The sequence below is a fragment of the Lissotriton vulgaris genome, chromosome 7, assembly GCF_964263255.1.
Source record: "Lissotriton vulgaris chromosome 7, aLisVul1.2, whole genome shotgun sequence".
Classification (NCBI taxonomy): Eukaryota; Metazoa; Chordata; class Amphibia; order Caudata; family Salamandridae; genus Lissotriton; species Lissotriton vulgaris.
In genome coordinates, this window is record NC_141695.1 from 737,003,468 (window position 1) to 737,027,008 (window position 23,541).

A 23,541-nucleotide genomic window follows, 5' to 3' on the forward strand; every position below is an offset into this window, starting at 1 on the left:
AGAAAAAAATAAGTACAAAACTCACCAAAACACACAAAAAGTAGAAAAAAACGCAAAATATACACTTAGGAAGACAGAGGGTAAGATAATAAATAAAACAAATCTGAAAAAAAGTTTTAGAAGTCAAGATTAAAGAAGGATCAAAAACAGGCCCCGGCACCATAAACAGAGTAAGAAACAAGATGGCCGTGCCCATGCACTACCATGTGGTGCAGTTTGTGTGATATTTCTGAGCAAACACGCAATCCCTGCTGCGGTACGAAAAATTGTCATGCGAATGGGCAGGACTAGCATCTCTGTCCACTCGCAGAACTTTGCCTAGCCCAGCAAATTTGATTGCCGCCTCCCTAACTTGGTGTCTATTACCTAGATAGTTATGACTCACTGCGTCAAAGGCTGCGCTAGGATCAAGTAGAATGATTGCAACTGAACTACCTCAATCTAGCAGCCTTTTACCTTGTTCAACCACTTCTAAAAGAGTGGTTTCAGTACCATGGTTTCAGTACCATGATAAAGACAGAATCTGGTATGGGTTGGATGCAAGATAGTGTGATTCTCTAGGAACTCTGAGAGCACAGAGTTGACATGTGTTTCAAAAATATAACTTATCCCAGGCAAGATGGAAATCGGGCGGTAGTTTTCTAGGTCAAGAGGATCCAGATTAGATTTCTAGAAGAGTGCTTTAACCATGGCATGTTTGCATACTAAGGGTGCAAGACACATAGTGTGGGAGAGAATTATAATTTTGTGCAGGGTGGGGAAAATCACCTTGGCTGCTTTAACTAAAATACATTTAGGGGAGCCGATTTAATTTTACTCAGGATATCTCGAAGACTATCTAATGTGGAATCGCGAAAAGCACTCAGCCTGAGTGAATTGGTGGCCACCGGGTCATCACTGTGGCTACCTGTCCCAGATTGAGAGGTAATTTGAAACATATCATAAATGCTCTGGGTTTCTCTCTGAAAGAAATTGGCCTGGTAATTACACCATGTAGGTGAAGATTCAAAGATAGGGCCAGTTGCAGAGGGCTCTTGAAGTGCTTTCTCAACGTGAAACATTTTTGTTCATGTTTCTATTGAGTCCAGGGGACCCTGCTATACAGTGGAAGAAATGTAAAAAAATGTTTATGAACTATGCTGTGGTATGTGGGCCAAATCTGGGGTTGGAGAGAAAGGTGGCTTTGTTAGAATATTATTTGGTTGCGGAGGGGGAAGAAGTTTTAGAGCATCTCCCAGAGCTAGGGGCGCATGAGGCTTGAGGACTAAACGAGTTCGAAATTAGCATTAAAAAACTAGACCTACACTACCTTCCTAAAACTAGCACCATCATGGAAAAATAATATTTTGGGAAAAGAGGACAGAAGGAAGGGGAATCTATAGAAGACTTTGTCTCTGATATGCGTAAACTTGCTGCAACGTGCAAATTTGGAGGTTCAAGTGAAGAGAGAATCAGGGACCAGGTTGTGTTAGCGTGCAGAACAGAACGTGTACGAGAGGAGTTGTGGTTATGACCCTCCATTGAGAGAAGTACTTATAGTTGCCAAGCAGGTAGAACACATGATGCAATGTGAGAGTGAGATAAAGCAGGATAGTGAGAACAAAGACAGTGAGGGGAAGGTCAAGGTGAGTGAAGTAGAGGCAGAAGTGGACAGTGTACTGGAAGTCAAAGGGCAGAAGATGGGGCTTAAAGAGCAGAAGGAGAGCAGAGTGGGATGGTCTTTTAAAGGGACCTGTTATAGGTGTGGTAAGCAAGGACACATGGCGAACGATAAAGACTGCCCCGCGCTCAAGTACACATGCTATCCTTTCACACCGGTCTTCTCTGAGCGCCATATGATGTTAGGGCTTCTAAAGTCTTCTGCCTCACTACGCCACCAGCCTACTGATGACGGAGCTTGTTTATCGCCCCCCTCGCTCACATTCCAAAGTAATGAATGTGATGCAAATTGGGAGGTAGCAAGAGCAGCTGGAGGCAGAAAGTTACCTGTCTGGCCCCGGGCACAAGAAATGGAAGCCAAGATCAGCCGTGGCCCTTTGGGCCGAGTGGGCAGGGTTCACCTGGGCCTATCTTCATTGACAGAGCAGCAGCTGAGCAAACAAGCAACCCGCACTCCAAGCTGCAAGCTCTAAGTCCTGATAAGGTTGACCAACGCACATTTCCAGTTTTGATTCTTGGTGCAAATAGGATTTTGGTCTGATGTGGGAGATGAGAAGCACGTGCTTCTGTTAAGTTCACTGTACCCTACAGGCACTGTGCATATAAAAGGCACTTTGCTGGATGCACAGGGGAGATAAAGTGGCTTCATTCGGTCGGGCAGCATAGCTGCTGGAAAGTTTGATGGAACTATTCATACAAACCAGAAGACACAGTCCCACAGCAGATGAGTATCTGAAAGCACTAAGGGGTCTAGAGGAGTCTGTTCACCAACGTAACTGGAGCTTCTTGACGCCAGTAGGCACAATTGGCTTGCTAATAGTGAATTTGCAAACATTCGAAACATATTCTAGAAACAAAAGAAGTGAACAGGTGGGCAATAGTGTCCCGACAATCTGTGGGTAGTCTAATTAGAAGTACAGATCACCAAGCCTCACTAACAGAGGAACAGGATTCCATTTAGGTACAATTCCTACAGACTCACTTTAAACATAAGTGTTATCCATTGTTAAATGAGTACACAGTGTGTCTTCAGCTATGACCTCAATGAAAACACAAGGAGAAGTGCTAAAACCCGGAAGGTGGAATAGCAAAATATCCTTAATACAAACAGAGTTTTCACATTGTGCACATACTAGGAGTCGTTCACAACTGGAAGCATCATTGCTTTCACTCATGTGCTTCTGCAGGAAGCATTCTTTCATCCCACATATTTTATCAGTCTTGGACTATTGACACCACTCCCACCAGGAGTGACTGATGTTAATGGGCAAAAGGGACGTCGCCCTACCACCCTGAGGGGAGAGGCTATGATGAACTTCTCAGACATCCTGCTACTATTGTGGCCACTTGGCGAGGTCTTCTATGACCTGCAGACATAAGCTGCAGCAGTGACATAATGGCACAGGTGTGTGCAATTCCAAGAATAAGTTTGCTGTTCCGGCACTTATGCAATGACCGTGGGATGAATTAACAGAACTCAATTCATTTTAATGGCAGGGATGGGGCAGACTAATAGGCTGATGAGGCAACCGTTGGAAAAAATGTAACAGACATCACAAGAGGGGGCAGGCGGGGGCAGGCTGTAGGAGGGGTGCACCTGACTGCTCTCTTCGTTCCTCTTGAATCTGTGCTCTAATGTTTTTAAAACATTATGTAGCGGAAGCTGAACCTGTGCCCTTTCTCAAAGGTATTGGCATACATTACCTTAGCGTCCGGGCTACATTACACAAGGTCAGATATTTTTATGCCTCAGGTTACACAATTTGCCCAGAATCTTCGCATATAGAGCCAGTGCTGAGACTCCAACAGTGCTTAGTGCTTTTTTTTCTAGAACTTCTGCCTCATGCCCTGTTGTGTTTTTATATTTTACCCTAACTTGACTTGCTGGCAGGTAGCTGATGTGTACCAGGTTATCACACAGTTAAATTGTTTGAATGAGCAAACAAAAGTTTCCATGCAACATGGTGTAAGAGTGATGCTAACCTTAAAGAGGAATATTTTAGGCCACACCAAACCATTTTGCATGGCTTTGAGTGGCTCTAAATATCTGGAGTAACACAATGCAGCACAAATCACTGCATTGTGTTGCGCGGGGTAGGCATTTCATGAGCATTTCTTTACTCCCATGGTCTTTGACTCATTTTCAGATTTACTAGACCTTGTAAACCTGTGAATGTGCCAAAAAGATATGCCTCCCAGGAGAGGCGTAACAAGGAAAAATATCTTTATTTCTCCTCGTAATTGCCTCTTTCTATGTGTGCTGCATGGAAAGGAAGCAATTCTAGATACATCAGATAATCCAAGATTAATTGGGTTGTTCCTGTCTACTTTTTAATATTGGTAGAGTGGGTAGCAACAGAATAAAGTCACGTTCTGCACCCCCTCATCCAATTTTATCTCACACACATTTTCTCTTGTTTTTTTCACTAATTTTTGCACTACGACATCAGTCCCCTTCCTTAACATCCTCTCAGTTGAGAAGCAAGACCACGTTAATCTATCTGACCATGAGAGGGTTTTTACAACCTTAGCCCTCCATGAGAAATACAATAGATAACACAATCAGTGGTCTTAGAAGGAACCCAAATGATGAAGGGCGATTCCGTGTGGTGACTGATGGGCATCCTCATATGATCACTTGTTGGGTTTAATATAAGGGTGACCCTTGTCTTTTTAATTTCATATCTAGCATGGTATTGGAAGTCCTCTGTAGAGGCACATCCAGCGTTCTTGTTCTTGTTATCCTAGACCCTCTGACACTCTTTGTCCTATAGTACTGTTGGGGCCGTATCAGAGTGTGGTCTTTAAATCCCCTTTGACCCTCCATAAATGTATGTTGTTGTTCCTTAAATTACCTACATAATCCACGCCCTATACTGTTATCCTTACCAATGTCCCACCACTTCCTTCTGGTCTGGAGGGAACATTGGTCAGTACTTAGAAATAAGGCCCTCCATTTATTAATCAGTCGAACGAGGCTGGGTAGTTACCTCTTTCAGGAGTTTAAAATGATTTGTAGAACTCCTTGGGTTGGGTCTTCACAAAAAGAATGCAAGGGCGATTGTGTGGTCTTGAATTTCAGGTCCCCAAAACTTGTACATACCATCTTACAAAGGGCAGACAAGAGATATTTGAGTAAGGATGGAATTTCCATACTGCCACTTGGGTTCTTCTATCGCAATATGATGCCGCCTATTCCAAGTAGGAATAATCGTAGGAATGGGCCACAGATGCAAGATGCTTATAATGTTAATGTCCATGTTTCTAATAGATTTGACCTTTTCTCAAATTTGGAGGAAATAGATTGACTGAGTTATATACCGCCATTACTGGTAACGTTCTCCAAACAACAAGTCTTGTCTTCTGGGATCCGGGCAAACCCTGCTTTCTGCAGGCCGAATAGCTCTGTGACCATCATAAACCCCAGTTTACATGTGTCATATACTGCATTGGATCATCCCTCAGAGTCTCGGACCCTTGTCTCAAATAGAATACTAATAGATGTAGACTTGGCCCCGCGCACTATTAGGGAGAATGGTTCAGAAATTTCAGGGATTGATTCAGATATTTTTCCAAGGCATAATGTCCCAGATTTTAACAACCTGGAAGTAACAAATGTAGTAACATGTAACATCTTATTTTGGAATGTAGCGGGCTGCCATCAAAAATCACTGATGATATATGGCTAACTTTAGCTGTTAAATTTCAGGTGCTCTGTCTACAGGAGACATGGGCCAGTACAACAATGCATATGGAGGGGTATAAGACTTGTTTTTCACCTGCTATTCCCTCGACTTCTGGTAGGGCTAAAGGAGGTCTTATATTTCAAATCTCCTGGTGTCTAGGTCTATAACTTACACAAAATCTGATCCCAATTACCAAATTGTAATCATTCATGCGAATAAGAGAGAAAAGTTATTTCTGATCAATTTTTATAATAATATGCACACGGATCATTTGATTACAATTTTAAAAGAACTTTGCATCACTCTTTAGGAGATTAGGAGTAGGAGCACTAATCCACCCTTGGTGGTATGGAGGCAATTTTAATATATCGCCATGCAATCAAAGTAGTAACTTAACATGTGGTCTATCTGATGAAAATAGTGTTAACTTAACTCATTTCCCTCATAAGTGGTGAATGTTTACATGAGACATTATTTTTGCTTGAAATGGGATTTGCAAATGAAATAATTTCACCACCAATTCCTTTCTCGCAAACATTCAACGGCAGAGGTACCAGTACCGTTATAGACTTCATCTTTATTACGTATAGGGATGCCACCTGTCTGACTAACTTTAAGACACACGAAAATTCCTGAAAATTTGTATTAGGCATAGGAAAAATCTTGAATAGTAATACATATCGACGATACCTAAATGCGAATAATGGTCCTTTTTAAATCAGATGTTATCACCTCGTAATTGTTGTTCTTTTGATCTTGTTTATATTTCTTAATTCGCTTAAATGAATTTCAATTCCTGAATGAGCAGATATTTTAAATTATTTAATGTATATAGCAAATTTAGTGCAATTCTGAAATGTACATTGTATCTTTTTACTACTGTACTTTTTTATATATCTTATGAAAACCGAATAAAGGAAGTGATTGATTGATTGAAAAGTCACCAGCCACCTCTGACTTCTATGCCCATAAGAGTGGCAGTGAAACACTAACAGAAGCATTCTTACACCCATCACAGAGAAGTAGGATCATACTACCAACAACACTCAAAGGTTTCTCACAGACTAGCAGTCATTCAATGTTGGAAGCACTCTAACACTTTTCAAAAACTATCAAAGTCGGTAGGACTTGCAGTACCTCCTCAATGACTGATTGAAGAGTTTGGGCATATGGTATTGTGAAAGGGAATGTTGTTTAATAAAAGAATGAGTGGGTGGATGAATGTATGCATGTGTGAACGAATGAGTGACTTAGTTCATAGATATGAGCGGGTAGGTCCATGGATGGATGAATGAGTGACTGCGTAGTTGGAAAAATCTTTCACTTATGAGCCTGACCTATTACCTTTACTATGTTTGTTGCTTGTGTGCACCAACTATCTTATTTTCTAGTATGAGGTGCAATATGGATATGCGCTCTAGCATTTCATGCTATAGGTTTTGGGATTTTCTATTCTTCTGTGAGCAGAAAGCTGGAATTTTTCCCTCTTTACACTTCATGCCTACATGTTTTTTATGAGATTCACAGAATTCATAGTGACAACATCTACCTTAGCTATAAGCCAAGACCAAAAATCTACTAATACTCCAAACTGTGCACAGAAAAGTCGAATAAACAAAAGGATATGAAAGTACTTGTGCAACATTCCTGCAACCAAGGAGCTTTCAAAGACTAAGTGAAGCTGAATTTAAAGTTGCATATGGGATGACCCCCAGCAGGACAGTCTAAATATATTTTGGCTCCTTAAACTATGTACATTTTTTGTGCAATATTTTTCTTCCTTTCTATTCTATGCAACACTACAACTCTGCTCTAGAACCATTCAGGGCTACACCATGCTGGTGACAGCATATTGCACCATATGTGGCCTCAGCGTAATTCGATATTTTGAATTTATTTAGTTAATTTGTATAGGTCATTTATGTGGAAAAGTAGCTTCAAAGGGCAAGTCGAAAAACAAACTATGTACCATGTAATGATTATAAAATAACATAATAGACAAGTTCAAAAATAATACATACATCAAAACAGTGGAACACCAGGTTATTAAAGAACTATACATATTAAGAAATGGAACTCCTAAGACAGTCAAAAGACAATTATAAGAATTAACTACTGTTGGAAAGTAGATTATTAGTAGTGATGAGTAGTGACTTACCACTAGTAATAAGGTCACAAACACAATAAAAGGGCCAGTCAAGGTCTCAATAAATGATTCCCTTGCACAATTCTTGGTAGCTGGCAACGATCAGGCTGGAGTAACTTAGGAGACAGGTGTATAAAGCATTTAAAAACACCAATACATTAACTAAGAAAGAAACAACACACAATAGAAATCTCCAATTTATAAAAATAGGATATATATTTTATGAACAAACAGACACTAAATCAACAAACATCCAAAGTAAGGAACCTCAAATATGAATTTTTAAAGAATAAACACTTTCTAGTGCTTAAAAAACTATAGCACGGGACGTGGCTTGAGCGCCGACAGTGATGGCGGCTGGCTAGCGCAGCTCCGAGAGGCGACCTGAGACAACTCCAGCTTTCCTTTGATGGATCCTCCCGCTGCAGCCTTTCATCGGGGATTCCATTATCGGCATTTTTCCTTGTGATGCGCTCTGTGTCTGAGGAGCGGCCGCCATCTTGCATTTTTCGTAACGCTTCTAACGCATTGCCAGTTCTCCTCACATATTATGCCGTGTGGGGGAAATGTCTTTTTCAACCATTTTGGAAGACTTCTAATGCTTGTTTGCCTTTTGTTCTGCTAACTTCTCTTTGAAAATATGAACTCTGCTACAGTGCTTTTGCTTCAGTGCTGCAACTCTGCATGTATCCCTCAGCTGTGACACAGTGGTTCATCTTTCTACTCAACTGACTGTGGGCTATTAGCTGCTGGCGCTGTTCTTGAAGTTGTGCTATATCAAATAATTCCACTATTTCTACACCCTTTTGCTTGTGACTCCTCCCCATATTGAACTACTTTTTTTTCAACAGACTTCCGCATGTCTATGGGGAAACCCAAAGGTGGCAGGGATGGTATTTACTCCACCATGTTGGTCACTCGTCCCAAACTTACTATTTTGCCTACTTCTAATACTTTCTCAGTACTGTAAACCGACATGGACGACCCTTCACAAGCAACTGTGTTTCATCTTCATGATATTCCTGCCAACATGGTCTCGTTTGTGCCTGCTTCTAGTTCTCTTTCCTCTCAAAGTACTGTTCAAAAAGTTCCTTTCCACTGACCTCCACAAAACATGTCAAGAAAGATCCTCCTACCCCCATTGTCTCTCCTCCACCAACCTCAATAGAGCTTTTATTGGATGAAATACTTGCTCTTAAACCATACATGGAGGAAACAAATACTCGCCTTCAAGCTTTGGAGGACAATTGGTCTGCGCTTCAAACCAAAGTCACTTCTGTGTAAAACTAGGCTGAGTCTCTGCATGCCTCTGCTCAACAGATTCCTCCTATGTAAGCACAAATATTGCAACTTCAGAAACAAGTTGAAAACCTTGAGAACCGCAGTAGATGCAACAATCTATGCATTTATGGCCTATGTGAAGGTTTGGAAGGGTCCAACCATATATCCTTTTTCAGTTCTTTCTGCCACAGCTATTAGATCTTCCAGAATCTCCTCCACTGAATATACAAAGAGCACATAGATTGGATCGTCCTCCTTCTGCTTCATCCGCTCAACTTAAACCACGTGGTGTAATCCTCTACTATTTAGAATATTCTGACTTGTTGAAAGTATTGCAGACTGCTAAACCCAAACGCTGCATCTCCTGGAATGGCTCTCAGCTCTTTTTCTCCCAAGATTACGCCAAGACCACTGTGGGTAAAAGAAAGAACTTTCTTGCGATGAGGCCAGCGCTGCGTGATTTAAGCGCTAGATATGTTTTGATCCATCCCTGCCTATTTAAAGTGACGTATAAAAAGAGAACCACCACATATGAAGAACCAGCCTCCCTTCAGCGTTTTCTTGAAAACTGCAGAGAAGAATCTATGGATTTCGCCAGATCATCTTCTACTTGATAATTGTATTATTCCATTTTCGTAGCACTGTATTATTTTCTGTTTTTTCTTGTTCGTGACAGATTTTTATTAACCTTTTGTCTTTTCTCATGTCTTTCCTTTCAGGTTCATCTCCCCCCTTCTTTTTATATTTATCCTCCATTGTTCGATTTCGTCTAGACCATTTTTCTTCCTCATGGTTTCCTTCTGAGATGTTTCGCCGGTTACGTCTTACTGTCCCGTTGCCACAACACACTCCACCCATGTTTGAGTTGTTTGTACGTTTTATTGTTTTTTATGTTCTTCTCTTACACCTTTCCTATATTTTCCTTTCCACACTTTTCTTTTCATTTTTCCTCTTTCTCCTTTTCTCTTCTCTTCACCCGATTCTAATTCAGCATCATTCTTTTTTCTTCTTTACTAGCTTCATTTAGTTTCTATTTTATTATCTTTTTTTTTTCCTCTTTGATATTTCATCCCCAAAATTGATTTCCGTTCCTTTTTCTTTACTCATTCTCTCCAGTTCAAGAACTGAGTTCTATTCTTTACTTCTTTTTTGCTGTATTGTTGTAATAATTCTAATTTCAATAGTTGATTAATGACTTTTCGTGTAATCTCTTGGAACGTTAAAGGTTTAGGCACTCCTATTAAAAGACAAAGAGTACTTTCCCATTTGTCTAATCTTAAGTCAGATATTGTGCTCCTACAAGAATCCCATTTAATAGATGCAGAAGTTCGTAAGTTAAAGAGACAATGGGTAGGACATGTGTTTTCATCTTCAGGCACTAATAAAAGAAATGATAATGTAATTCTGATTCATAAAAGACTTAAAGTCTCTTTTATTGCTCAGACTTCTGATGATGGTCGTTGGCCGATCATTCAACAAAAAATTAATGATGTACCTATTACTTTGTTTAACATATACACACCCAATAAACCAGACAATGCATTTTGGCCTCACATTTCTTCCCTTCTGATGTTCATTAATACGCCATATGTTATCTTCGATGGAGACTGTAATTCAATTAATGACCCTTACATTGATCGTACTTCTAAAACGCATTTTATTTCCTCACAGATGCACCAACATTTCACCAAAATTATTTCTCAAAGATCTCTTGCTGACTCCTGGCGATTATGTCACCCACAACTCTGTGAATGTACTTTCTTTTCTCCCACTCATCTCTCACAATCATGCATAGATTGTTTATTTGTCTCAAAGACTTTAACACAATCTATCTTACATGCAGACATTGGACTCATTTTAATCTCTCATCATGCTCCAGTAATATTAGACCTAGAGTTACTTCCTTTCACTAATTCTAGTAAAAGATGGCGCTTTAATACCTCATCATAAGTTGATTTGTATTTTACTTCTTCTTTTGAAGACTTCATTACCTAATTTTTTTAACATAACATATCTTGTTTCCTACTTTTCTATCATTTGGGAGTCTTTTAAAACTTCAGCCAGAGACTTCATTATTTCTAATATTGTCAAGAAAAAAACTCAAATCTATTAAATTACTATAATCCCTTTATACATTGATGAATTCTGAAGCTGATCTTGATTATCTGATTAAAGCGAAATTTAAATGCAATCGATTGTCTACAGAAAATGTTTCCACCTACCTTCTTAGAGGTACTGCTCGCTACTATGGCTGTAAAAACAAAGCGGGTAAGCTTCTTGCGTCTTATCTCAAAATTTAAAAAGTCCATTCTGGAATTGATTATGTACTCAATTTTGCCTGTACCCCAATCACTAAGCATACTGAGATTGTAGACAAATTCAAAAAGTATTATACCTCCCTTTATACCCCTGAATCTTCTCCTGATTCTCTCGATATACAAAATTATCTTGCGACCATACAAAAACAATTTTCACAGATGTTGATTTTTCCTCACTAAAACATGACATTACCATAAAATATATTTCTCAGGCCCTAAATCTCCTAAATACAGGTAAAGCACCCGGCCCAGGCGACTTTCCTATTGAGTTTTATTCCCATTTCTCCAAATTACTTCTTCATCATCTACTTGCATTGTTTTTCATATTTTATTTCTTCTTATGTTCAGGTACGTTACAAGACACTCTCATTTGCTTAATTCCCAAAGAGAGAAAGGATCTTCATCTCTGTAAAAATGATAGACCAATATCATTAGTTAACTCTGATTATAAAATATCCGCTTAAATTCCTGCCCTCCGATTAGAACCTTTTTTACAGTCTATTTTTTGTAAGGAACAATCTGGTTTTATTAAAGGGGGAATATCTCAGATAATACTCTGACCTTTTTTAACGTTTTACATAAAGCTTACAAATATCCCAATTCTCTTGCAACTATTTTTTTTAGATGCAGTGAAAGCTTTTGACTGTATGGATTGGTATTTTATTTTTCATACTTTGTCTTGGTTTGGTTTCGATCCCAAATTAATTTCTTATGTTTCATTATTATATACCTCACCCAAAGCTATCATTTTACCAATGGCTCTTTTTCTGATCCCTTTCTGTTTCAAAGAGGAGTTTGTCAAGGCTGTCTCCTCTCCCCTCTTCTTTTTATTTTAGCTCTAGAGCCTTTTCCAGCTAAAATCAAACAAAACCCCACAATACATGGTTTTCAACAAGGTACTATTCATGTTAAAATGAACATCTATGCCAATGATATTCTCTTATTTGTATCCAAACCAGAACTCTCTTTTCCAGCCCTCCTAGCAGAAGTTGATTCTTTTGCTCTACTTTGTAACTACAAACTGTATCATGAAAAATGTGAAATATTACCTCTGAATATCTTTTGTTATAAATAAGATTTTACTTCTACTAATTTTTCGTGGAACCCCAACCAAATTAAATATCTAGGTCTTCTGTTTGCTCCCTCCATTAAACAAACACTTTCCATTAATATGTCCCGTCTTTTTTCGCCTTATCTACTTCTACACCCTGGCACCCTTTATATCTGTCTTGGTGGGGCAGGCTATACACTAATGAAATGATGCTTGCTCCTGTCATATTTTACATGATTTCAGCTATTCCTGCCAGTCTTCCTGCATACTTCTTCAAAAAAATCAATTCTATTCTCTAAATCTTTTTGTGAAACAAGAAAAAACCTTGCATGTCTTTAATTAAGCTAAAGCGTCCTACATCACAAGGTGGAGTTAATTTTCTTGATTTTCAACTTTGCCATAATGCTTTGCTCCTTAAACAGCTCTCTAAATCATTACATGACTCTCCCTCTAATCCTCCTCCGTTATGGTAAGCTCTAAAACACTCCTATTTATTCCCGAATTTCTCACTTTTACCCATAAAATGCATTCCCAATCTTCTTCTATGCATAACACTTCTTATAAATTATTTCACTCCTTTATGCTCTCGCACCTTTCACCTAAAGATCACTTCCTTAATTCTTCTAGATAGCATAATAATTTTCTTAAAATTATTAACAAACCCCTTTTTTGGAAAACTTGGCGTGACAGAGGTCTACTTTGGATCCATCAATTATACTCCAATGATTCTTTTCTTACTATCTCTGATGCACAATCACTCTATCATCTACCAAATCTTTCTCCACCAAATGTAATTTATTGATCAAGACTATAACTGACTCTTTACTTCTCATATCCTCCTCACCACCCTCCCCATCACTCCATCGTAACATTCTTCCCATTTTAAGCGCCTAATCCAGTGCTTCATCCATTTATAAATTCCTCCCTATACCCATTGAACATAGACCTAAAACCACCACTGAGCTCCTCTGGGAGTCTGAATTCCACTCTTCATGGCCTACTATACTCTGGGATAGAATACCGTTGAAACTTCGCAAAACATCACGATCAGCCTGTACAACTCAAAAACTTTTCTTTGTTCACAAACAACTTTTATTAACTCCACTATCCTTCCATAAATTTCAACCCGCACTCTCTTCAGACTGCTGGTCTTGCAAAGCCTCTCACGCAGATTTATTTCGTATGCTTTTCTCTTGTCTCTTTACACATCAATTTTGGTTGAAAGTATTGGGATGTATGATGTTACAACGCATACTTTTACAACGCCTACCTTTACAACGCGGTTTTTACCACGCATACCATTACAACGCATAATGCTTTTAGGCGCTGGATAGTGAATAGTTTAATTTACTATTCCAACTCCAGTCCCCGTGGATAGTAGGGAAGGTTATTGGATAGTAAATTAACCTATTTCCTATCCTAGAGCGCCCCCCAGCGCAATGCGTTGTAATAGTTTGCGTGGTAAAAGTTGCGTTGTAATGGTAGGTCGTTGTAAAAGTTGCGTTGTAACGGTTGTATACCAAAGTATTGTCTCAGATTAACGCCATTTGCCAAACTCTTTTCCCTTTCTCCCCTGAATCTATATTTCTAGGCACACTATCGGATCAATGGCAATCTCTTTCTTACAATTTAGATATTGTGGATCTATTACTGGCAATTGCTTTCCAACAAATAACGAAAAATTGAAAACAATCCACACAACTCTCCTTTCAATCTTGTGGTACAGTGTATGTTATAACCATCGATTTGACCATGCCTATGTTTCCCCTATGTTTCTCTCCTTGAAAAGAGAACGTATATGGTCTCCAGGGACTATTTTCTTGGAGACACTTCTGCACAACGATCTACCCAACGTCACCCTTCATCGGAAGAAGTTCCCAAACCTCCATGATTTATTTATATTCTTGTTTTCCTGATTGTTATTTGAAATGTTATATTAACATTTTCTCTTTCGCTTCAACTGTTATCATATTTAATATGCAGCAATTAATGTTTGATGTTCTCTACAGTATACAACACTTTTCGTATATATTTAAGGACGATGCTATTTCCCTGACCCATATTCCTCCTTCCCTCATTATTATCATAGCCTCTACATGCAACTGTTTTTCTCTTTTAATTATTGCAGTTTCCTTAATGCTTTATTTACCATATGATATTTATTTGACTGTTTGTACCTCGTTCCATCTTTCTCAAAATAAAAATGTATTTTTAAACTAAAAAAAAAAAACTATAGCACCAAACTGGGATATCTGGTCACGCTTGACCGGGACAAAATTGAGGCTGACCACAATGGTGCCCTGGTCAGATACACGAAGCAGGAGGACTCGGTTAAAATGTTATCTTTGCACTTGGTCGTTTTTCTGGAGCAATTTCTCTCGACGTCGAGTGTGGCTTTTCTTCAGGTCAGATTCACGTTGACGTGATCAGCTTGGATTTCTGCAAGACCCTGTTAAAATACTGACATTCTGGAGCTCCAGAGATTTCAGCAGGGTAAACCTGAAATTCAGGCCAGGTCATGGTTGAAAGTAGCCAGCTTGACTCTTGACGCCGAGTCGATCACCTTATGGAGCTTTTTCCCAAAACTTTGTCAAAACTTTGGGATCTTCTTCCAGCAGATTTCATTGAGAATTCAAAGGGTTTACAGCAGCAATCCAGCGTCTGGAATCTCTGAAAAGGTATTTAGGATGCTGGGACTGGAATTCCCACAATGCACCTGGCCCAATCGTTAAAGGACTACTGGACACACTACAGGATGGGGACTTCTTTGTAGCGATGATGTAGGTGGGCTCTGTTGACCTGTAGCATGCAGGTAGTACACTCTTTAATCTTTCAAGAAGGAAGGCCGAGTCCTTAGGTCTGTAGTTTCTAGTGTGCAGCAAGTGCAGTCCTTCAGAGTGCAATCCTTTGAGGTGTATGCCAGGCTTCCAGAAGGGCAGTCCTTCTTCTTCTTGTATTGTCTGGCAGCAGATCTGATTTGCAATGCAGCTCTTCCATATTTATGCAGTATCCCTGGGCAATAAGCATGGGGCCCCCGATCAATGTGGTGCAGGGTGTCACCCAGGTGTATAGCCACTTCATCCAAATGATGGCAAATTCTTGCCCCAGACAGTACCATTCTACCAAAAGACAACATGGAGAAAGTATCTTGTGGAACTTACATTAGGCTAAGCCAACCCACTGGCATGACTAAGATTCTCTAACACTCCCCTTCCAACCCTCTCCCTAATCTAATTACTGGGGTTCCTATTTGGCAGGGTGTGGGGGTGAGCCTGTGCTGTCCAAATGTGTAATTTTCCCTTTGAATACCAGTTTGGCCACCCCTACTCCCTCCTTCCTTCAGCTTCTGCGGTTTAAGTTCTTCTCCTACAAGAAACCCAGTATCTCTCAAGCAGCCCACTTTAAACCTCATTAAGACAGCTTGGCTCAACCTGGCAGAGTCTAGCCAATCAGGAGAGAGCAACTGGAATGCTGGATTTTGCAGATGCAGATGTACAAAATGCAGCTGTGAGATTAATCAGACGAGTACCATATCGAAACCACATCCCTCCGCATATAAGACGGCTCTACTGGCTTCCGGTGGCAAAAAGGGAAAAGTTTAAGGCTCTGAGCATGGCCTTCTGGGCACTGCGAGGCAACTGTCCAAGTTACCTTAAACAGCGATTATGCATCTACCAACAAAAACGGTCATTGAGGTCTAACTCTCAACAACAGCTCTGCGAACCTCGATATGCGAAATCACGCATAGGGGCAGATCCTTCACGATGGTAACGGAAAGTTTGTGGAATTCCCTCCTTACCAATATGTGCCTTATTCAGTCTGAATGTCAGTTCAGAAAGACATTGAAGACTTGGCTTTTTATCCAAAGCTAGAATCTTGGTAATTCCTCTTTCCTGCTTGCCTGCTAAGGGCCGGGGCACCTCTGCTTGAGGTACCTGTTGCGCCCTATAAATGTTGATATTATTATTATTATTATTATTTTAACTTACATGAAAAGAAAGTTTAACAACTTATTTTCTGTGATCATTATTATAAATCTAACAGTGGCAAGTTGTTGATTTATCGGAACCATCATTTTAAGTCCTTAAATGACTTTTTGAGCTGCTTCCTATCAATATTCATTCTTAAATTAAATATTCAAATGTTAGCCTATGGAGCAAATTATCTACAATGGGGAAAACAGAATTGACAGTTTTACCCTCACCAGTGCATATAAAACACATTTTATAATGTCCAGGCTTATTGTTACATGGAGCCCTACCACTGGGTCACCTTGGGGAGACCTTAGGGGTGACTTATATGCAAACATAATATAAATTACCACTTTGAAAGTACCTTTAATTCCAAAGTTGGACTTATAATAAAAAATGTAAAGCAGCCTGTAAGGCAGGACTGGCTTTTAAAATGACAGTGGGAGATTGGCCAAATTGATACCTATGTTGATCCATGAGGACCAGAAGGGCTTTGTGGCGGGTAGGCACATTGAGGATCAGACGCGCCTTCTACTGGGAAACATTGACTTAGCTGTGGGCAAGACAGAACCCCTGGCAGTGATAGCTCTTGACCCTGCCAAGGCGTTCGATAAAGTCTGCTGGAAATACCTCTGTGCTGTCCTCGAAGTAATGGGGTTTGGGCCACTTTTTATCAGCACAGTTCAGAATTGTTATAGGGGAGCCTCAGCCAGGATTCTCTTAAATGGAACACTAACTTCAGTATTTAATATTAAACAGGGAACCAGGCAGGGGTGCCCCATCTCGCCATTACTGTTCAATCTGTATATTGAACCTTTGGCGCAGGCAATAAGGCTCAACACCACTATAGCACCTTTCCAATCTGGACAGTATGTTTCCAAATTGGCTCTGTACGCAGATGATCTGATCTTGTGCACGAGAGACCCAGTTACAGCCATACCCCAGATAGAGGTTCTGACAGCATAGTTTGGGGCATTATCCGGTTACAAGGTGAATGCTTCCAAGACGAAGACTATGTGCTGGAATCTAGATCATTGGGTAGGAGTGGAGAGTTTAGAGTTTAGATATCTGGGGATCTATATAGTGAAGGAATTAGATCGGATTCCTAAAATAAACTTGGATAGAGCCATTAAGGAAATAGACCGTATGTTTAGCAGGTGGAAAAATCTCCCACTAACAATTTACGGGAAAGTGAACCTGGTCAAAATTGTTATTCTCCCTAAGCTAACTTACTTATTCTCTACCATAAAGCTACTATTCCCCAAGAAGGACGTAAAAAGAATACAGGGTAAGATTGGGAACTTTGTGTGTGGGAATAAAGGGACACGTTCATCATGGAAAAAACTTAGAAGAAGATTACTAAAGGGAGGGTTAGCCCTCCCCGATACTAGCCTCTATGTTGTGGCTTTTCAGTTTTAAGAGTCTTTGTACGCTACTCATTATGCCAGATGACTCACCCTGGGGTAAATTGTTGCAGGAAATGGTAAGAATAGAGGGAGGAACGATGAATTTATGTATAAGTTTTGCTCTCCAAGATACTTTTAAAAGGGTCCGTTTAAAGATTCTAAAAATAGCCCTGGAGACATGGTACAGGGTGAGGGTTGGAGGGTACTATTCAGCCTCATCTCCAATCTGGAACTCATCCGGTACCCCGGATTGTCTAAAAGATGCCCTGGCTATACCCATCCAAAGAGCGGGAATAAAGAAGTGGGATGAGTTAATGGATGAGGATGGGATATACCCTTGGAAGTATCTGAGAGCCAAGGTTGGAACAGATCTGTCAAGGTTTAAATATCTCCAACTAGTGTCCTGGCATACAGGAGAAAGGGAGGAGATGGGGAATAATGAGGTTGTAGAAAGGTGTATTCAATCTCCTACACCATTTTCAAAAGAAATTTCAGTTTGGTACCAACAACTAATAAAAGGAGATGACACAGGGATACCACCGGTAGAAGGGTCCTGGAACAACTCTGCACTGGAAAGCCAGGCTGGGGATATGTTAGAACCATCTCTGAAGATTTTGTATAACATATAAAGCCTGCATGTCTAAAAAAAAAACCACTTCTTCGTGGTGAATAGACTCTACTACACTCCCTAGAAAATCGGGAAATTTGCTCCTATACCTCCACTGAAATGCCCAAGATGTCAGGAACTGTTGGCCAATGATATCCATATGTTCTTTGACTGTAAAGAGCTAGAACAATTTTGGTCGGAGATAGGACAGGCTCTGTCAGGACTTTTTAGCACTGTAATTAAAGTTAATTCCTCCCTAGTGATCTTTGGGGATGATGGTATGTTCTTTCAGTCAGCTATTAGTATGGAAAAAGGGCTCCTCCTATATTTGATATTGCTGGCAAGGAGAGAACTATGTAGGAGATGGAAGGATCAACTTCCCCCGAGCAGTGAGGACTGGCTAAGATCAGCATTTAGTATGGCCCGGTTGGAATACGAAAGGGCAGAGGAGAAGCCGTCTAACATTTGGCATCCTCTCATAAGATGGGGAAGACTGATTCGGATACTCCCATGATTACACCATGTCCCCGGTACTAAAGGGGAGGAGGTCTGGTGACCTAAGTAAATGTGGTCAGCCTGGTGGCCCCCAGATTTCGAGTACGGCTGTAAAGTTCCACAAAGACTTGACACAGTGAGATGAGGAGTAAAAAAAAAAAAAAAATGACAGCGGGCAACTCAGCATTGCACACTCTAGTGTAGAAATCTACTGGGAAACTAAACCTCTCTGCCCTAATAAATGCTAGAGATTTACAAGGGTCTGTCATTGTCAATTATACTTATACCTAACCAAATACTTTTAATCAGGGCAGAGGACTTGGGTCTGGTTAGCAGAGCACATGGCACATTCAGAGTCAGACAACCAGCACCTTGTAGTCAAAATGGGGACATAGAGTGGGGGACACTGCAAACAGGTCCTGATTTCTCACAACTACCTTAAATGCAACTCTTAGAAGACACAGTTGCAGATTTACTTTTCGTGCAACAAAGTGATGCAAGGCAGGTTGCTGCACATGAATGGGAGAAAGCTGAAAAGGTATGGCAGGGGAGACAACAGTCATTACAACTCGGGCTTTACACCGCGCTACCATTACGACGCAGCCATCACAACGCAAGTCATTACAACGACTTGCCCTGGATGGCGCTATATACTAAGGAATAGTATAATTTACTATTCCAACACCTTCCCTACTGCTACATAGGCTGGAGTTGGAATAGTAGATTATACTATTCCTAAATCCAGCGCCTACAGCGCAAGTCGTTGTAACGACTTGCGTTGTGATAACTGCGTGGTAATGGTAGCCGGGTGTAAACACTGCGTCGTAATGACATACATCCGTATGACAGTCTTCAGCTCTCTACCTAACAGGAACGCTCACATCCCTGCCCCAGGGTGTAAGGGGGTCTGCGTTTCAGGAAGAATTGTTTTTGTGCAGGTGGTATCCTTTCCTGCACAAAAACAATCCTTAGAAGCATATTCCTCTTTCTTTGAGGGCTGCAGAACGCTATACGCATAGAAAGAGGAAGTACCAGTGAGAAATAAAGATTTGTTCTCTTTGGGAAAGGTGTAGCATTTTGAAGCAATCTCATGTCTATTAATTTTGTTAAATCTCGGAATGCCCAAAAACAATGTATGGATGCATGGGAACGCTCATGTCTCCCACTTTGAATGCCTTTCCACTGCAAGATAACCAGTGCTTATTTTGTGCAGGTGCTTTCTGGTGCTTAGCACCAGCACTTAATTACCAGGGCTGGGTCTATGCGCATTTAGTGCACAAAATTGATTTGACAGTAATTAGTGGCACAGACTGAGTGCTTCTCTACTGTAAGTGCTGCTGTTACCATTTACAGAGTGTTACGTACTGTTGTGTTGATGTTGAATGTTTCTGACTGATTCTTCAAGTTCTGTTGTTCACGTCTTCAAGTTTGTCTCAATCTAAATGTTGTTGATGCAGTTGCACTGGCGGCCCAGCGGCCGCGGCTCAGTGTTGCCTGCCGTGTGTACGGGAAACTGATTTGGGCAGGGCTGGATTTCGGTCTTCTGTGGGGGTTGGGGCTGTGTGCGGCAACAGGCAGCATGCTCAGATTTTTTCAGATTGAGCGCGCATTTGCTGCTTTTCCAAGCCCCGGACAGCATACCCACAAGGTCACACCTCACAACTGGCACCAAGTCATTGTGGTTCAACGGCTGCCGCCGTTCGAAGTCAGTCTAAGAGCGTTACCTGGATGCGGTTGGCTTTAAGGCAAGCCTTGAGGAGTAGACAGTAGTTACAAAAGTTTGAACAGCACCAGTTAAGGCAGGGCCTGGTATGCCTAATTGTTCATTCTTTTCTCGGTATGGCTTCTTTTTGTGCACTTCTCTGCTATCTAATTCTTTTTCGAATTCTCAGGTTTGCTCTAAAATGTGCATAAAGTGTCCAATGCTAACAAATGCACACATTTCTTCCCAGTCAATTATAAAAAAAAATTTCAGCCTAATCACAGCAGTTTCATATTCGATTCCTGCCTGAACTAATTCATAGCTTGCATTTTTTCCTGAAAATGTTGCATGGCTACCCTACGTTGGACACTGCTATTGTGAATATTTCGGATGCTAGATTAATTTTGGCTGGTGAGTGGTGACGCTTTTAAGTGTGCCCCATTAAAGTTAAAGATTGTGTCACTTTTTGTCCAGATACATTCTTGAGCCTTTGAGCATCGTTTATACGGTGCGCCATACCTCATTTCTGTTTTTTTGTAATAGGAAGAACAGAAATGATGCATGGGGGGGAGGAGCCAAGCTCGACATCGTGATGGCCGCACGGTAGCTCGGCTCCGCCGGCCTCCCTGCCCAAACTCATCTATTCTGCCGCCCATCCTGCCCAACAACGATAACATTTTATAGATGAAGGTCTGCTGATACTTACCACCCATCCTGGTGGCTCCGGCGTTCAGTGGGTCCGCAGTGGCGTCCTCCCAGGAAGTCCGGCCTCCGTGGTGTGGACACCGGGGCCTTGCCTTCAGCGAGTAGCCGGCGAGACGGTGTCGGTGGCGGCCTCGGGTGGAGGATTGAGACCAGCCGGAGGAGGCCGTTGTGCGAAAAAGCCGGAGGCAATTGAACGCGCCTGGGACTACCGTCCGGTGGTCCAGAGGTGAGGTGCGGCAAGTTGTGTGTGGGGGACGCCGTGTTGGTGGCTCCCCCCCCTTGTTGCCCTGCCCGGCCATTCCGAATTTCATCGCTCGGTGGTGGAGAGTGGCTCCGGCGTCGCGGTGGCGCCGGCGGGTCCTCCTCTTTTTGTGGCCCTCATTTTTGCATCGAGGTTGCTGTTTGGATGCTTGAGGGGGATCCCATTGGGGCCCTGCTTGTGAGCCCGCCCCAGGAGTTGGTTCCAAAAAGACGGCGCGGTAATCGCAAAATGGCGACTGATGCCGTGTGCTGTGGAACGCCCCGGGATGTCGATGCTGCACCTCTGTACGGTGATGGGGCCTGCACTGGGGAGCGTGAACACATGATTGGCGACGTCCTACGAGCGCTGGAGATTTGGCAAGTGACCTTGGCCCGGGATTCTTGTGTGCATGACAATGTGGTAACCGCCATTGCTCCCGGGCCGTCCCTCAGAGATGCTGATGGGCCCGAGGTGGTGGCTGTTTGTTTCCCGCTTTTTAGTGGGGGTAGCGATGTCTTGGTTTGCCTGCGGGAAGATTTGCTGGGGATCATTGACACTGATGTACATGACTGCCGTAAACAGCTTTTGCATTACCGTCGGCGGAGGAGATCTTATGGGTTGCTTCCATTGGCCGTTCAGCGGTTGCTCCACGGCCTTTTCTCTCCGCTTTGTTTTATGCCCGCTACTTCGACATACATCGTGGCGTTAGCTAAGAAAGGACTGGGGTGAGCCCGGGTTTTAACCTGGAGGACTGCTGTTCGGTGCACGGAGTTATGGACTGCCCCAAATTGAGATACTTTGTCGGATCCTTACTATGTATGGCTACCTGAAAAACATGCCAGTTTAGTTTTGGGCTGCACTAATTGTTTGTATGGGCGGGGGGTGGGGGCCGTGCGCCTGGTTACATGGTATCCTCCCCCCTGGCTTTCCTTTTTCCCTTTTTATCTGTTTTCTTCCCTTTCCCTATATTATCTCATTCTATATTTCGGGTTCATGTTTAGGGCGACTGGCACGCTGCTGGGAGGGGTAGGCCTTAGCCTTCTGCAGGGGTGCAGGGTGGGGCGGGTGGATTGGGGTCTATTAGATAGTTACTTGATTCTATGGCTCTTTTGTGTCCTTTTCTTGGGTCTCCATGACGGTGCGTGATTCCCGCGGGGTGAGTGCCTGGGGGGGGGGAGGTTTGGGTATTCCTATATAATATGGTACTTTCAGGTTCTGCTTATCCTGACTTAGCCGCCCCGCCCCTAAGAATGTTTGGATTGTTGATCGCCATTATCGTCGTGGGGCGGGTACAGTAACGTGGAGTCCCCTTTCCCTTTTGTCTAGTATTTTCGTTTTCTTTTACTCTCCGGGTTGGGCAACTTTATCCGTCTCACTTCTAATTTGATTTTCATGAGAGTGATGTTCTGCTTGTCTTTGGGCACATGAGGTTGCGGGTGGACACTGACTGAAGAAGAATTGCAAGGGCATCTATGGCTTGAACGCTTTGGACTATTCTGATGATAGATCTATGGATTCCCTATTATAATGTTGTTGGTTCTGTTCCCCGCCATGCGCACCAGGACGCTTATTATACAACCGATCCTTTATTCTTTAATATAAAATTAACCTTCTGTGATCCTGTGCCGGGGGGTTTCACTCAGTTAGCATTATGGACTCGCAGCATTGTGTAGTATTGCGTAACCACTCCGTACTTTTTATTGACATTGGTGCTTTCCAGTTTGTTCTGTGGCCGGCCTCTGGGTTGTAGGCCCGTATTTGTATGCAACCATCTACACAAATAAAGGTTTTCAAAATTTTTTTTAAAAAAAAGAAATGATGCATGACTGTTTATTAGATGCAAGCATCCCTTTGTTTTCGCATTTGGGGATTTGGGATGCAGTCTGGTGTCTGACCTTTCTACTGCAAAACGGTTGTGGGAGCGAAAGCATGAACTAGCTCGGCTGATACTGCTCCATGTAGACAAGGATAACTAGGTAGATATTGGAGAATTTGAAATATTTCTCTGGCTCGAGGATATTTTGCAGGGTTACCGCGGTGGGGTTGGTTGGGTGTAGTCCTTGAAGATGCGCTGCAATGGAAAACTAATCCCCGTGGAGCCACAACGAGGGTGCAGCCAGGGCATTTCAAGCGTAGACTATTGAAACATTAGCCCCTTTCAGCCACCCCAGAATCTGGCAAATGTCCTATTTTTGCTCCTTCGGATCGTCGTTTGTTAAAGCTGGCATTTTGTTATGGTTTGGTGTTTAGTGGCATGCTAAGGCCTACATATG